At 39.2% G+C, this 15,258-nt stretch overlaps 1 pseudogene; it reads right to left on the reverse strand.

Moving 5' to 3' along the window:
- Positions 1 to 8,097: 8,097 nt before the first annotated feature.
- Positions 8,098 to 14,793, reverse strand: LOC135699884 (uncharacterized; annotated as a pseudogene).
- Positions 14,794 to 15,258: the final 465 nt, after the last annotated feature.

Raw genomic sequence — 15,258 nt, forward strand, 5'->3', positions numbered from 1 at the left:
CGAATTAAATAGGAATCATATACATTTGAACAATTTTTCGAAAATTTTTGATTATCATTTGAGTTTAGGCAAAATTTTTCCTGTCTCAATCATTTTGTCTATCCACTGTATGTAAGCTAGCCACCATCCCTTCGAAGATCTTGTCACAATATCGGTGAGTGAAGGGCCAAAACTGAGAGGCAGACGCGTAAACAGAGACACTTACGCAAAATCCACGGGGATTTCTTCCAACGATACGATCCAACAAATCGAATAATACAATTCTCATTACTATTTAAGTTTCCTACATGGTTTGTTAAAAAGGGCACGTCAAACTCACTGAAACCACTTCATCGTCCAGTTCCAGGTGAAATGATACCCTGATAAAGAAAATATATGTAATGGAGAAATGAAATATATCAGAACATTAAAATGTTATATAATGAACATACTAAAATAGTTGATATTCTGCAATTAAAATAATAAATATTGTACATGTAATAAGATGCAGCTCTATGTCTCCACAGCTCACAATGGCAGGTGGATGTAACACTGGAATGTCAAAGTTAGAGTTTTCTAAAAAATACGCATTTTTAACTCGAATGATACTTGATATTTTCTTTTATTACAGTAATGTAAAAAGTGTGATGAATAACTAACAGGACAAACAATAAAATTGAAATCGAATTTCATCTAAATTTTGTAACGTATGCATGTAACATACATGTAAGTTATCCACCATATCTTCAAAGATCTAGCCTTGTCTTGTCTTGTCTTCACTTAGTAGCAACATCAATTTAAGTAACCCAAATGAACTCACTTACGCGAAATCTACGGTAAAATGAGAATCTCCTCCCAACGATACTTTCCAATAATTTGAATAATACAATTAGCAGTACTTATTGTACGCATTAATAAAATAAATATCAAGATATAATTAAACGATCCTACAGTTATTATGAGAAGTGCATAGCATAATAAGAATTGCAATGAAATAACCATGTTTAATACCCTTTTGTGTTGCTCCTCTCGTCATGACCAACTTAGTCATCTCAGAGAGAAAGCAGTACCCGAGCAGGAAAAAAGAAACCTATTAATACCAAATTCAGGTATGAACATAGCATAACTGGCAACCTAAAAATGGTTTAAGTGAGGCTGACATAAGAGGTAAAATACCAAAAATAATACCTCAAAAGTGTTCTACGAATAACGAACTAATAAATAATTTAGTTATTACAATAACAGACCAATAACAGACGCTTTTTTAGATACCAGAATACCTTAGTTTGTTATTTTGGAGGTCTTTTACTACCAATTCATAACTATTTTAGGTATTATAGTCGAAAAACTGAGAGATCACAATTTGTGATTTTGGTATTCATTTGATATTTAAAAAAATATTCGATAACTGAATAATATCAAAACAAAGTTTTAAACCAGAAGCATACAGAAATCTGGTATCCTTGTGGTATAAAACCTTGTTTTGATATTATTCAGTTATCGAAATATTTTGTTAAATATCAAATGAATACCAAAATAACAAAATGCGATCTTTCAGTTTTTAGACAATAACACCTGGAAGAGTTATTGAATTGGTATTAGAATACCTTCAAAATAACAAACTACGGTATTATGGCATCTAAAAAAGCGTCTGTTACCCGTTTGTTATTGTAATAACAAAATTATTTATTAGTTCGTTATTCGTAGAATACTTTTGAGGTACACTCCCGAGCATAAGTTTTAGCACACCCCCAAAAAAACATGACAAATTTGTTATGTTCATATCTCTGTCATGTTACGTCCAATTTTCGTTCTCTTTAGGTTATTTGAAAGGTATTGAATGGAACTTTTCTCGTAGGCAAATTTTTCAATAGGGTAGAGCACTACTTCGGCCTAATCGCCCATTTTGGGCCTATCGAGCAGAAAACTTCAAATAAATCCATGATTTCAGAGTTAACAAGTCAATTATGCGTTTGGTACGATACTTTAGTTAATAAGCTACCGAACGAAGTCAATGAGAACGCGTGGTATGAAAGTTTGCACCCATTATTCCCAAAAACAAAAGAAGCGCTCCGACCGAATAAATTTTTATCTTCATACGATAGGCCGAAGTGAATTCATTGGCGTTTCAATTGCGTTTCAATGCGTTAGGCCGAGTTTAAAATCCGTAGGCCAAGTTATGCGTCAAGAAGCAGTGTTGGACTTTTGACAATATCTCAATGATTGGTTTCTTGTTTTCAAATTTTATGGTACGTACGGAAAGGCAAATAAATTTGGAAGCCATCAGTAATAATAACATTCCGTTTGGTGCAAAACTGATCTAGATTAAGAAAGACTAAGTGCGTGTTATGCTTAATAGGCCGGAAATGGGGTATTTAACCCTATAATTTTCAAATTTTGTGTGCTAAAAGTTCACCCAAAGTTACAATATTTTTCTAAATTTACTCTGAAGAATCGTGACTGATTTTCTCAGAATTGGGTTGGCCAAATTTTGAAATAAAAGTAGTAGTCGAACACTTAGGGATCCTCCATTAATTATGTCACACTTTAAGGGGGGCAGGGGTTTTCGGAAACTGTGATGAGCCTTACAAAAACAATTAAGGTCCATATAAAAAAATGTGACAAATGGGGGAGGGGGGTTGAAAATGGGCCAAATTTGCGTGACATAATTAATGGACCTTCCCTTATGCTATACCATTCATACCATTCAAATAATCTTTGGAGATTGAAAATTGAACAAAACTTTTTTGCATGGTTTTTTTGGGGTGCCTTAAACTTATCATCGGTAGTGTATTATTTTTGGTATTTTACCTCTTATGTCAGCCTCACTAATACCATATTTAGGATGCCAGTTATGCTATTTTCATACCTGAATTTGGTATTAATAAGTTTATTTTCCTGCCCGGGTGCTTCAGCATCATCAGCAGTGTTGTTTATTTGTATGTATGTATTGTATGTATATACAATCCAACTTCCACTGTCCGGCAGTGTTTTTATGGAAGAAAAATGTTTGCAACCTAATCTATTATTATCTTATACTGATCCCATTGCAAACAATTTTAGCCCGGAAGTTGAAAGGTGATAGCTCTGTTGAGATTCAGAAACCCATTGCAGAATGCCTGGTTACTCACGTCCATTCCGAGGTTACTTTCACTTAAAACAAGCCCCGCATACACGTAGTACCGATATAAAATGTATATAGGTACTGCGTGTACACTTCCATCCTCAAAGCAATTCCTGCTTTGTAGATGGCACGTATTTTGTAGCATGCATTTCATATTTTTATATTAAGTTGTAATCAGTTAGATCTCACCGCTTATGTATTGTGTCCTTGCTGCTGAATCTTTGTCATCTCGATTCTCGTTGAGTCCTTTTGATAATCGGCATCTGTAGTGGAATACTTCTCTCTCTTTCTCTATCACTTTTCGATGTTTTTCGTACCTTTTTTGCTGTGTGGGCATGCACCAGCTGAAGGACTTATTGCACTAAAATTTCAATAAAAATCTCGGAAAATAAAGCACCAGCAAATTCAAAACACGTCACTTTCAATGCACGGCCTTGCTCGATCTTTTCCAAAACTACTCTGAAGGACTTTTCAGACTTACTCTGAAACTCTCCACAGAAATACTCAAAACTACGTTGAACTTCGCCTCAGAACTACTTTGAACTTCTCCTCAGAACTACTCTAAAGTTCTCCTAAGAATTACTTCGAACTTCTCGTCAGAACTACTCTGAAGGTCTCCTCAGACTTACTCTGAAACCCTCCACAGAAATACTCTGAATTTCTCCTCAGAACTACTCTGAAATTTTCCTCAGAACTACTTTGAACTTCTCCATAGTAATACTTTGAACTTCTCCTTAGAACTACTCTGAAGCTCTCCTAAGAATTACTTCGAACTTCTCCTCAGAACTACTCTGAAGTTCTCCACAAAACTACTCTGAAGGACTCCTCAACACTACTCTGAAGAACTCCTCAGAGTTACTCTGAAAATCTCCACAGAAATACTCAGAACTACTTTGAACTTCTCCACAGAACTACTTTGAACTTCTCCTCAGAACTACTGTGATGTTCTCCTAAGAATTATGTCGTGACCGGACTCGATTTCTGGACCATCTAATATCTGATATATATATATTGATTAATTGATCTTAGTTGGTAGATCACCTTTTCGTGGTACGTTACGGGATGTAAGATCTACCACCTTGACTACTTCAAAGGAACACTTAGTCCTTGTTACTTTTTATGCCTTGATTATAGTGACAAGACTCGGCTTTGCCCACCGAGGATGATCTTGAAACAAGGAAAACATGAGGTAGTTAGTCTTCATCTATGTGATTCCTAATCTTCTATTCGTTGATCTCTAGATTGAAGTGGTTAAGACTAGGGTTCTGATGCATGGTCATTATCGGTATCATTCCTTAATTTTGTTGCTAAGGAATCAAATTTTGACTGACAGAGGGGCGCGCCTTTGGAGGGTGTTTCAACATTTCAATTAGAGTCGGATCCTTGCGATGAAGGCAAGAATGACAATTGTATCAAAACCAAATACTTCATCATTTCTCAATAGTGATGGAGTAATACGACATGCACTTAACTAAGAACACGAGATATACCACAAAAAAAAACACGTCCTCTTAAAAAAATATTTGAAGGAGTTTATAAAGATCTTTAATCTACTGAAGATCTTTGAAATATTTCCCGATAAATCTGATACCTAAAATAAAATCTGAGAACTTCAGTCTTGAACATATATTCAATGGACTTTATGGGGAGCTTTGATCAACTAATGGCCTTTGGAATAATTACTGGTCTACCTGATAGCTTCAAAACATATCTGAGACATTTGACTTGAATTCTTAAACTTTTGAAAATCTTCAGAACAATATCTCACCAACTACTTCTGCACTGTTCATGTAACTTCCGAGATGAGCATGGAACTTCTGAGATATTCTTAAGTTTTTGAGCAGTTGATAGAATCTCCGAGCAGTTCTTAGAACTTCCGAGATGTTCGTATAACTCGTCCATAGAACCTCGGAGATGTTGAAAGAGCTTTCGAGATGTTGATAGAACTTCCGAAATGTATTATTATTATTATCTTTATTAAAACACATCTCTTATAGAACTTCCAATTGTTTCATAAAATGTTCATAAAACTTCCGAAATGTTCAGTTCATAGAACATCCGTGCAGTTCACTGAACTTTCGTGAAATTCATAGAATTTTCAAAATATTTAAAGAACTCCGTGATGTTTATAGAAATTTCCGACATGTTCACAGAACTTCCGAGGTGTTCAGAGAAATTTAGAGATTCTCTGTTTATAGAATTTCCAAAGCTCTCATAGGACTTCCGAGATGTTCATAGAATTTTTGAGAATTTAATAGAATTTCTGAGCAGTACATGGAACATCCGAGGTGTTCCTGTTCAGAAATCAAAAAATACAGTAAAGGAAGACGGTTATTTAGTCTCCAATTAGCCATTTAATTTTCTGTAACCGTTTTATCTTAAACATCCAACGTGCAATAAAGTGTCCATCCAAAGAACAATCTAGCCAGTCCTCCTCGCAGGGCAACTATACCACCTCAGCTTGATGTAGCCATGATCATCGTCGGTGGTCTGAAACCTAATCTCCTTGCCACCCGTCGGAAGCGATTCGAACTGATGCGTTATGGAGTACGTAATCTCCGGGGGAATCTCTGCTGTCAGTCCCGCTATCGTAGGATTCGCATTGCTTGCCACAGTATTCTTGAAGATGTGCTCGTGAGTTTCCCGTTTGACCTCGCGACATCCTCTCACGGTTCCCATAACGAGAAACCGATTCGTTGCCGTTTCCGGTTTGATTTCATTGCCAACAATGTCCCTCATTGTCAGGCGCGGGGTGGCTTTCGAAGCACGTGTTGGTTGGCGTGCTTGTTTCATTATCTTGGACAAGTCCGTATTTGGATCGGATCCGTCGATTGAGATACGACCGCGTTCTCTACGCCACGGCAGTTTTGTTGTGGTAAAGTTGGGTAATGCGGTACGTGGGATCGGCGTTGATTGTTTGCATCTGTTGATTTTTCTTAATCTACCTGTAGGCCTGGTTGTCATTGTAGATCTTGAATCATACGCAACGGTGTTTTTTTGGCTGCCAGACGGTCCGGAATTCGACAGTAATCCACCAGGTTTGATTTTCCGATAGGATTCCCATTCTCCTTTCAGCATAGGATGATCTTTGACGTCATAGTAATCGATCCCATTAGGGCTGTCGTAGTCGGTTGCATCGTCACTGAATTGAGGATCGGTAGGGCTCTTGAATCTGGCTGTGTGTGTGTGAAAAAATCAATCAGTAGGTTCCAAAATACTGCAATTTCACCTTTGGGACGTACCGCATGCGAGCGGGATACAGAGCAAAAGAAAACAGGCACTTTTAATGTCCATTTTATATGATTTGAATTCTCTGAGAGGGTTAATTGTTTTTATAATGCCTTGGATGGCAAGTGCAAAAAGTGTGACAAATGTATTGTTGATTGTCGTGTCCATGTGTTTTACCACATTGCATTGCTATGATGCAACAAAGTAGGCTTTGAAAAATGAGTAGGATGTAAACAAATGATTGTGAGCCTACTTGGATGTAAATGTTTGTGTTGGTTTCGGCCTGACAGCTTTCTTTGAACTAGCCGTACCTATCTGGTCCCTTTGTGCAACGTGTGGTTTGGTGTTTGGTAGTTGCTTTTCAATCTCTACATACAGACATTATTAATTTACGGGACCTTTCTTCCGATTTGCAATGAACGAAACTGTACGACATCTAAATTGCTGGCTACATCCGACCTCTAATCGGATGCTTGTCATCGAAAAGCGCAACACAGCATCATCGAAGAAAGACCGGTCACTGAAGTCAACCGTCGATGCAGACTTGAATCCTAAACAAACATTTGCGCTCAGATGGTAGAAGCAGCTGATTTCAAAGTCTCCTGCCTTTATGTGGTTTCTGGTAAAATCAAACGAATCTTCAAGTAAATGTTCGAATAAAGTGTTTAAAAGAAAAGCACCCAACGACAAATCCGCAAACCAATGAATGACGGCTTGGACTATGGCCCAAATGGGTACTACTTTCCACCATCAAATCTCATAGATGTCGCCCCGCCGCACAGTCGTGCAAAAGGCCAAATCGATGAACTTTTTTCATTAGCATCTTTCACAGAGGTTTTTTCAATAGGGTGTCTTGAGAAGAGTTTTTATAAATTTATGACAAGACCCATAGAATGAAGTTAAGTTTTAGTTCGGAACTTCACCACATGTAGCGCTAAAGAATTTAAATTTTTAGTTTGACTAGATAGAGATATGAAGACTTCAACTAAGTTGTAGGTTGCTTTATAACTAAAAACTTTGTAGAAGACGCCATGTCTCTATCTGCTTGCGATTTTGAGTTATGCAGCGTTTTTTTTAAGTGCCTCACAAATCCTTTGTTCGTAAATATTTTCAAAATTATTTGTTTTAGATGACTATAATGTTGTGCAACTTTTTAAGAATCAATAAAATACACAACTTTACGGAAGACAAAAGGTTCTATCTGCAAAACAGAAAATGTTATAGGCAATATCAGCTCAAAAATAGCCAAATTCCAAGCATCCACAAACTTCAAAGAGGCAAAAAGGGGCAAACGAATCATCAATATGATGAAGCTATAGTGAACAGACTATCATTTCATCTAGTAGTCATTTGTATCCCGTTGTATCCATGTGAGCTGACCAATGTTTTATTAACAGCATTCTAACCACCCACCATTGTTTGTTAGTTTTTAGCATGCCAAAGCAATCCATGATTACCAGTTTTTAACTGTCATTCCAGCGTAATGGTACAAAACATTACGGTGCATTTGCGTTCTGTGAAAATCCGCCGATATTAGTTATGGGCAAATCACCCACGGCGCAGCTAATTATTGTTCAACTTACCCGTGCAGCAGCTGAATCCAAAAATGACCTTTCACCAACTGACAATGTGTAAGAAAAGTCATGACCTACCTAGTTATTATCCATCTCATATCTTCCCTCTCCTTTGGTATAAAAGTTAAAAAAAGTATTTTTAAACAATAATCAATGATAATGAATTACTGAATCTTGATCCATCACTTCCTGTTACCTCAATCCCAGGTCCCGCAGCATAGCCTTCACCCGGTGCTTGATGATCGGTATGCCATCCGCCGAGTGCAACTCGCGTCATGTAATGATGAACAGTTCTTTGAACTGCTGCGTCCGGTGGGTCAGTTTTCTGGCGTGCTCTGTTAGGAAAATCACTAAACACTGCAGCGCATCCTCCGAGTGTAGATAGTGCAAATCCAACAAGTCCACATTGTTCAGCGTCAACTTCATGATGGCATTCGAGGCCTTATTGCTGTACATATCGATATTGGTTCGATGAAGCCGGGCAACCTGGACATAGTACTCGGCCACCCCAGCCATGCCCCGCTGAATGGCATTCCGTGCCTTCTCGTGGCATTCGTTTTTTAGTTCCTGATGGTCCTGGGACATATTGCGGCATTCTTCGGCCGTTTTCAGGTGAAGATTGATGTTGTCTTCGCTGGATGACGGTACCTGCTCGACCGTTGGAGGCGGCGACGTTGAGGACGAAGGAAGTGATTTCTGTTTTTCGGCTTCTGCTCGCTTCATAAGAGCTTCCCGTTCGCGGGCGATTTGGTTTCTCAGCTCTTCCGGAATGGATTTGTTTAGGACGGTTATAGTGTCGCTGAATTTGTGGGCATGTAGGATTTCTACCAGGACTTTCTCGTCATATGCGAGGCCAGATCTTGCGGAGCTTGCTTAGCCCAGCCGTTGATTTCGCTTCGGTACGCTGTTAGGGAGTACTCCATTTCCATAATGTCGTTCAGGTTGGGGGAATCCTCGATGGTCATTTTGAACAAAACGGGATACTTTTCCTTCGCTTCCATTTGCTGTGCCAATCGAGCATCTTTTTTAATAAAATCTTGTTTTCCCCCTGCAGCTGTACATGGAATCCAAGAACGACAAAACAACTGTTCTGCCATTTCGGTGCCATGAAAACCTTTGTTCGTTCATTGGTAAGTTCGTCTAAGGAGATGGCACCCGAGCCATGCTTATCCTTGAAAGTGGCGTGTAGCTGGCGTATGAGATTAATTCCCAACGTCACTTCCAGCACTTAGGGATCGTTTTGCAAATCTTCCGCTTTGTCTTTTCTTTTCGTTGTGTTCCGGGGTGATTTCGAGCTGACGGTAGACCGATCGATTTCGTAACCCCCTCCACCACGACCACTACCGGAGGGATCACCGGAAGGCACTTGCGATACCATTGTTTCAATGCAATCACATTCAAACGCGAATAGGCCGCCAACCGCACCGGCTTCCAAATTATCAGCTGTCTCGAATTCGTATGTCTTTTGCTCTTCTAGCAACAGATTTGCTGTCCAATTACCGTGCCCATTGCAGTTCTCGAACAAATCCCGGAATCCGGGGATAGAGGATGCAAATTTCCGAGAAGCTAGTGTTTTCATTTTTGCATCCTCGTCTGTGCCTGACCAGAGCAATCCGTTTCTTTTCCGATTTCTTCTTTTTGCTGGGCTTGACTGGCGTCACACCTGTCAGAATCCGTCTTCACTTGTCTTCTCAGAACGGCCGTCCCGGTCGTGTTTCTCCTGTGGCTTTGCCACGGCGAGGAGACGATTTTTGCAAATCCGTCCTCACTCGCATTCAGAACGGCCGTCCCGGTCGCGTTCTTATCCTGTGGCCGTGCCACCACGAGGAGACGATTTTTCGCAATTCCGTCCTCACTCGTTTTCTTAGAACGGCCGTCCCGGTCGCGTTCAAATTTCCAATTTTCCTTGCAAGTGGGTGATTTGCCCTTTTTTACCTATCGGTGGTCTCCAAGATTCCAGGTTCGTCTTCTGGCAGGATCGCCAGAAATGTGAAAATCCGCCGATATTAGTTATGGGCAAATCACCCACGACGCAGCTAATTATTGTTCAACTTACCCGTGCAGCAGCTGAATCCAAAAATGACCTTCCACCAACTGACAGGAACTGTGTACAGCATCATCAGCAGTGTTGTTTAGTGTTTTAATTTTACCTTGAATAATGTAGACATTAGTCAACGGACTGCAATTTATCAGATGAAATATTTTTATAAAATGCCTTCTAAATGCTTTTAATAGGAAGAGTTTTTGTAGTGAGATACCCTCTAACGTATGTTCAGTGCCTCAATTAAGTGTACAGTACCCGTTCGATTTTTGCAAAACTAAATTTTCGGACTTGTTGCCTAAATCGAACGGGTATTATATTATAATTGATGGGAACCAATTCATTAATGATTGCTGTGCCATGCTTTTCTATTATAACAGTAAACAAATTGATAGACTTATCACAAGAAATTAGATAATGTTGAATAATTCGGCTATGAGCTGAAAAAAAAGTGAATTATTATAATATAGCTATTCCATCAGTGAGAAAATGAGATAAGATAATATGACATGAAATGTACGACCTAATTAACAAAAATATTGATAAGTAAAATCTTATATAGTTTGAATTGTGTTCGTAATTATTCTCTGTTGATTTCTGCAACAATCCATACAATTCAGCAACAGTAGGTGGCTGGTCCAACTTCCCCTATGGCAAATCTGTATGACACTTGAAATAACATGCTTCAAATAATTTTAAATTTTGGAGAAGAATTTACCTATAGAAATTAAAAACAAAAATGAATTATAATTAGAAGTATTACCAAAAAAAGATAAAAATACAGCCCTTAATAATTCGTTTCCTGCACTATTAAATAACACATTCCATAATCTTTCCGTTTCTGCATGGTCAAAGTCAAATCTCCCGCTGATAAAGATGCATCGAATCCCATTCTAGAGAAGGTGTGCATGGTCTGAAATATATTTGCTGACTTGGCAACTCGATACTCGTCCCCGGCAAAAATAAACTTTTCTGAAATATCAATAAAGCCCATCACCATCCCTCTCCAAAGGGGGAGTTTGGTAAAGAGAGATGAAAAAACCGATTTGTACCTTCCTTAAAAGTTGTCCTAGCTCGCTTGTCTAATATCTATATACAATCTTCACACTGCCGTACTCTAACGGAACTATCAACTCTATGCTTTCATCTACTCCATCTATCGTATAAAAATTACCACTACAGTCTGTTATTTGAAATTAGCATCTTCAACTATCAATGAAGCGTTTTTTTTTTTAAATTTCCTCAACCAGGCGCTCTTAGATAAACTCCCTTCAGCACTCAATTATGACACATCAAATACATTATGGCAACACATATTAATACATCCCGCCTAACACCCAATAAACGTCCATCAACCCCTGAAACCAAACCTCAGCCAACATGCCTCTCCCAAATACCAATCCAGAAGCTAAGCAATTAGGCTACCAAAACGAGATATCCGCTGCAATATTGAAAAGGATTATTATGTAAGATTAGTATGTGCTCATCATGTTGTATACAAATAATACTCAAGCTGATAGTTTGTCATAAATGTTCATCCGCCGCTTAAATCCACTTCGCCTTCTTTTGGTTGCCTCTGATGGAAAAATTCACAAATTTTCTATGAAGATGAGATGAGAGATGTTAGAAGTACCAACATCAGCAAACGGTGCTCCCAATAAGGTATTCATGCTTCCCATTTATCTATTTCCCGAAATGTCCAGTAAGCAGCTCCAATTGATAAATTTCTATTACATACGCTCCGGCAAACTAAGCATTGAACGATTCGTGAGCAGACTACACATATCAACTTTTCCAAGCATCCTCTATTTCACGTACGGTGTTCCGTATGCGCCACCTCTCCTACCGCCCCCCCCCCCTATACTCCCCTCCCTTCACCATTATTTTTGGGATCGACAGAAGCAACAGCATCAAATCAAACCCCGAACAAGCTACAATGAATAATAATGAAACAAAATGAATCTGATTTCTTTCCTGCACTCCTCCAGCCAAACGACGACGTTAGCTAGATAGACGAAAACGAGTCGTGATCAAACTATTAAAAGATTGATTGTTTCTCTCCTCCATATTGACTGCCTGCGCTGCTACTTCTACGACTTCCCCTTCTCGAGCCAACTCCTTATGCAGCTCAGTCCCCATATAGGCACCTCTGTATTGCCATTGCAGCCCGAAACGCGAATAAATGTGATTGAAGTTTCGATTCTTGTCGTGCACTCGTGCCTCACTTGGCAGCAGCAGCTCTCTTGACTTGGAAATCTCGAACCGTTGTCGAAGTTCTTGAATGCTGCTGCACTTTTAGCCTTACCCCTTCGATGCCTGAACGGCGTTCGCTGGTGGTGGGGTTCAGGGTCAGTGAGGTATTCAATTTAGAAGTTTTTTTTCCATGCTTGCTTTCTTGGACTCCCATTTGGAACATGCAGTAAGTTGAGCAATTAAATGGCATGGCAAAAGAGCTGTGTGCAACATACATAGCGCATACCCTCCGTGGCTGGGGAGCATGAAAAAAGCGCTCCAAACTGCGCTCGCCCCATAAAGAACACGGAGTTAATGTTGTTTTCATGACAGAATATGGTGGAAAATGAGAGAGAACGAACAAATTAGATGATCTCATGTAACCAATTTCGGTAGCAGCAAGCAACAGCAATGTCTAAAACGGGAGATCACAGCACAACTTGCGGAAGTGCAACTGGCCAGAGGTGATGTGATTTATGAGATTTCGTTTGAGGATGACATTTTGCTAGTCGGGTAGCGCTCTGATATGGGGATGGAACGAGCTTGACCCCTCCCGTCGTTGTCGATCCAAATTCGTGAACTTACGAGTGTTCAAAAGCTTGCTCGTGCCCATGTTTCGTGTCGGAATCAAGATGAAAGCTCTCGACCCGGTCTAGGAGCTCGCTTCACATCAGGATCGGCAATCGGTGATGGTGGTGTTCCGTAGTCACAGCTGGAGTTTCGCTTTTCAAATTATAATTGCGTATTAGGTGCACACACTCGCACACCGCTGCTGCTGCAGCAGCCGGTTGCCGTTTTTTGCTGATTTCAAGGCAATCAAGAACTCAGCACGATTCTCTTCCCGTTCACGAAGCATTGCAGGAACCTACTGCAATGGGTGTGCGCGTATTCGCATATATTCCGCCTGTCTGTCTGCTGCCTGTTGTCCCGTTTCGATTGCATCACTTTACGGGGCCGATCCCTGCTGTTTGTGGTGGGTGAACGGGGTTTGCTGATCGGTTCCATTTGACCCCTTCTCGCGAGCACACACGAGCTGCCCACTACTCTCTGCTGATAGTTGTATCACTGGATCTGGTCAGCTCGTAATGCCCTTTTCCGGAGCATTTTAATGACGTCTGTGAGAACGATAGAATCTTTCCGTGAGCTCAGGGTGGGAAATCTTGATGTGTTTGAAGTATGTTTGGAATGGAAGAAGGTTTTAATCTTGCACATGGAACTAGGTTAGTGTGGGTCTGTGAGGTTTCTTTTAGAGAGGCTACATTTCATCTTACATCGAATGCTTAAAATACCTAAAAAATAAGCTTAAGACCAAAATTAAATGACTTAAATTCGAAATCACAAATCTTGAGAAATTGTCAATAGGTTAAGACCTGGGTACTGCGGAGTCAATCGACTGTTTTGCAAGCCAATGGAAAACTGCTTGAAAATTTGTTTAAGTTTAAAATTGTTTTGTTTTTTCTCAGTTGATTCCCGCCAAAAGCTCTGAACCAGGAGTGCTCGAGCCCCCATGACTCTAATACAGTTTGTTTACATACATGTTTCCCCAAAGTATGTTGACTGCAATTGAAAACTCAGCTGAGTCATACAAACTATGCTGGTTTTTATACTTTCATCACTGAGCCTGTTGATTTGAGCTTACAATTAAGAATATGATATCAAAAAGTATGAACCATTTTTATGAGATTGCAATGCTTGACGATACGTAAGAACAGTAACTGCATTTGTTGCTTCTGAATGTTTGGCTCCCGTTTGACAGTTCTGACTAGCTCCCAAGTGACAAGCACATTATGTGAGTCCGCAGTACCCAAGTTTAGACCATTCACGGAGAGACGAAACAACTCAAAATTAAATCTTTTGTACTCATCTTGACACCTAAGTGCAGCCACACAAAATTAAGTTATTTGCAAAGTATCCAATTTTGAGTAGTTTGCAAAGACTTCTTTTTGAGTCAAATGTAAATATTTTGTGAAGAGTGAACATTGGGTAAAAATACTTAAAACTGGGTTTTGATTAATTTATTCAAGATTTTTTTATTATTGTTGTTCGTTTACATAAATATTATTTTTGATTAATAAAATTAAATACGTTGCCATTATTTATTCTTATACAAGTACCGGGGCTATTTAAATATAAAAAGCGGTGGTTTAAAATTAAACTTAATGCAACTGGACAATTTCCTTTGGTTCCTTTAAAAGATCCATCGCATTAAATTTATCACCGACTGGGTGACCATTGGTGAAGGCAAGTCCCATGCAAGCTCCATTTATTTTAGATCCACTTTCGGCTGCTCGGTTCGTTTCTCAGCCGGTTAATTCTGCAAGAATATAGAAGAAACTAGAGAACCATGATTCAATGAACCTGCAAATAAGGGTAAAAAACTAAAATGTTATGACTCACTCATCCACTCCAGGATTCACTGCCCTCAAATTCTGGATGAATCATCAGCTGGTGGACACTTTCCACCAATGGAGGAAGGACGACGAATTCCTCTCCACAGATTCCAGGCATTTTTGCAACGATGATCTAGGAGGAAATGAGGCTTAATAAATATATCTTCGTCTATTAACTTCATTAATTTACCACTTACCTTCTTCCGTACAGGTTCTGGTCTCCATCCTATCTTTCGATGCGCAGGTTCTGTTGCTTTCGGTAGAAGGCAAAGCCGAATAAACGGAATAAACATGGCGCACGTTACTATCTTTCATCCAAAATCAAGTGCAATCACAACACTTGATTTTGAATACTTTCAAAGCACGTGAAATGAAACAACTCAAAATAGAGACAGAAAACCCTAAAAAATAAGAATTATAGTTATAAGTTCAGTTAATGTAAAAGCAAGAGTTTTGGTTATACTTCAAGATTAAGTTTAAAGTACACATAATTGAGAACATAAATGTATTCAAAACAGTAGTGATAGAGAAGTACTAATTTTTAAGTACTTTCTACCTTGTTTTTGAGTTGTTTCGTCTCTCCGTGTTGGAAGTTGCACGTTAACCCATTAAAGACCTAAATATATCACATTTTCAATATACTTTTGATTTACCCAGCCGGAAAAGATTTGCAGAAGAAGAATGTGGAAT

This window comes from Ochlerotatus camptorhynchus, unplaced genomic scaffold (assembly GCF_037179485.1).
Source record: "Ochlerotatus camptorhynchus isolate MF236.1 unplaced genomic scaffold, CSIRO-AGI_Acam_v1.1 ptg000122l, whole genome shotgun sequence".
Taxonomy (NCBI): Eukaryota; Metazoa; Arthropoda; class Insecta; order Diptera; family Culicidae; genus Ochlerotatus; species Ochlerotatus camptorhynchus.